Source organism: Biomphalaria glabrata, chromosome 1 (genome assembly GCF_947242115.1).
Source record: "Biomphalaria glabrata chromosome 1, xgBioGlab47.1, whole genome shotgun sequence".
NCBI lineage: Eukaryota > Metazoa > Mollusca > Gastropoda > Planorbidae > Biomphalaria > Biomphalaria glabrata.
Window position 1 is genome coordinate 18,888,671 of NC_074711.1, and position 3,128 is coordinate 18,891,798.

The following is a 3,128-nucleotide window of genomic DNA, read 5'->3' on the forward strand; positions in this document are numbered from 1 at the left end:
TCAAGGTCTCGTCAAAAGCTTAAGTTTATTTTAATATCTAATATGAAAGTATTGAGTAATGGTGCAAACACATACATATTGAGGTTTCTATTTCTATATACTTCGGGATAGAAGATTTAAAAAAAAATATTTTAAATATTACATTACCGCAACCATTTCATAGTGGAATTTGAAATGGCCTACTCAATAACTATATTCGAATTTAGTTTCATCTGTCTCTATAGATGCAGGCGTGTGTCACAGGGCCGGCCTTAGGCCGATTGCTCCAAATCGGGCCCCGCGCTTGGCAGGGGCCCCGCTATTTACTTTTAGCATATGTCATGTCATGGCTCTTGTCACTGAATTTTAAAGGTATAGGTCTAAAAGGGTTAACACATGTAGTGTATCGTACAATTGACGTAACTTTAATTATGCCACTGACATCTATTGCGTTTGAGTTGCTTCCTATGTATGCTGTACAATAAATGTGGATATAATGATCTATTTAATTGTAATAGTTGTAAAAAAAATTAGAAGAGTCTCTTAAGCATCCATTAAATTGGCAGGGCCCCGCAATTTGTAAGGCCGTCCCTTAGGGTGTGCGCATATATAATAAGATTGACCAAAGACAATTTATTTCTCTGTAAGCTACGCTTCTCAAATACAGTCAAATTGGCCTTAATAGAGATGTGGGTTGATTTCTCCCGGTTGGTTTGCACAAAGATGTCAGATAACAGAGGAGCGAAAATTGTATACAGGCAAAAACCAAAAGGCAGGAGACCCAAAGGCAGACCCCGAATGCGATGGATTGATGATGTGGTGGCAGATCTGCAACAGCTTGGGGTTAGGGCATGGCGACGAAAGGCCCAGGAGAGATCTGAATGGAAGGATGTGTTGGAGCAGGCTGTAGCGCCACTGGGATGGATGGATGGATGGTTTGCACTAAGAACAAATATTGAGATCAGAACATACGGCCTGTTGATAGATTGACAACGTTTACGTCCCAAGTGGGGAGAATGTTAAAGTAGATGTTGTCAAAGATGTTACTAAAGGAGTGAGTGAATTAAAGTGTATCGTGTAAACATTTAAACAACTGCATTTTAAACAATATTCCAGAATCATTCATTATATCTATATGCTGTTTAAAGTTTTAATGATCATTCTTACACACACGAAGAAGACAAAAGTGCGTATCTAAATAAATCATACATTTTTAGTTCGTCTATATTTCAAGTCACGAGCAATCCTCGACATAGAAAATATAATATTCATTATTTTTTAGATTTAAGAAAAACCTCAAAGATGTGACATGGGGCTTATTGTTTTACTGACACATTCATTTTTTTTTCCTAAATTTATAATTAGTGACTACAAGAGATAGATAGATAGATAGATAGATAGATAGATAGATAGATAGATAGATAGATAGATAGATAGAGAGAGAGAGAGAGAGAGAGAGGGAGAGAATAGATAGAGAGAGAGACGAAATATTACAAAGAAAGAGCCTGTGTTAAAAAAAAAAAGATCCATTAAGCATTATTTTTGGAAGTAAAAAAGAAAAAACAAAAAGAACCAATTCAATGAAACAGATTTTTGAAAGCAGAGAAGTTTCAGAGGATGAATCCATCTCTTCTATTCTCTGGCGGCGGCCATTTCTGTCGAGTTGTGTGCATATTAAATCTGGTAGGCAGCGTAAAACAATTGTCTGCTCGAGACTAGAGATAATTACAGCAACTAGGAATCGATGTTTGGCCCCATACCAAGGCCGACATAATTGGGCGCTCATGAAACACGCGTTCTTGAGTCATTAAGAATCATTAAGACATTTTTTTTTTTATATTTAAAAGAGAAACTAAAAATCCAAACATCAGTTGATGGTAACTCTGTACAGAATACGTTTGTATGGAGACATTTTTGTAAATGTTTGGAAAATGGGGGGGGGGGGGGAGCAATAGCGGAACCTCATTTTGAAACTACTGAAGTACATATTGGGGACAATTATATGTAAAACATTTTTTTCTTCATGAAGGAACATCTGTAACGTACAAAATAAGAGATGGTCTGACAAGATTGATTGTTATTAGACTAATTTTTTTGTTTTTGTTTTATTCGTTTTGGTATGTTCCTTTAGACTGGACGCCTATTACATCCTAAACCAAACCTTACGCTGGATGGCGGGGATGGCGGTGGACAGGGTTCGAATCCGGGCAGCCAAGACGACAGTCCAGAGCGCGTACCACATCACCAGGCAGCCATCCACGTTTGGTAAGAAAGAATTGGGGTAGATCCAGTGACGTCTATTTAGACAATGTTCATTTTCGTCACGAAAGAACAGTCAACTATTCTTTCGTATAGATCTCGCTTCGTTTCCTAGTGTGAACCTGATCCCCATTCGAACAAGGCTAGATAGATCTTTAGCGCCAAATACCTGCAGTATTGGTATTGGTATTGTTGCAACTCTCGGCTAGGCACTCAACGAATAGGCATGCAACTCAACACAGTTTAACAGGAAATAAATAGTTGTGTTTATTCACTAGGGTAAACACATAACATCCTTCAGCTTCCTCAGAGTCTTACTACTAAGTATACCAGTCCTTTGCTACTTAACCCGAATGTGGACCAACGACAGCCTTCCCCGCTTCTCTCCAGGTCCCTACTACAACCTTCAGGCAGCACAAAAGTTGGCCTCTTAGTTTCCAAACATTCAAACTCTTCACAATCCCTGATGCACTGTTCTTCTCTCCATTCTAGTGTCTTCGTGTTTACGTTCACTAGTGCGCTAGTGCGCACCTCAAGCACTGGTGCAAGGCAGGGTTACAACAATATTTATTCCACATTTCTTAGAGTGTCATATTGTATTTGTAGCAGGTACACCAAGCCAGGAGATATCAATAAAACAAAAGTGATGTGGTTATATGTAAATTAATTTGTAGAAAATGTAAAATAATTCACTTATGAAAAGAAATACCTACAAATCAGAGCACAAGACCAAAACAAAAATGTTAGTATTCTTTAGAATTTCTTCTTTTTTTATACCAAGCTTATTTCTGTTGGAATCATTGTGATGCATGCACAACAGGCTGTCTCTTTTAGGTCTCATCTGTATAGTATTGTAAGGACAATTACTGTAAGGAATATAGGTAGGTCAA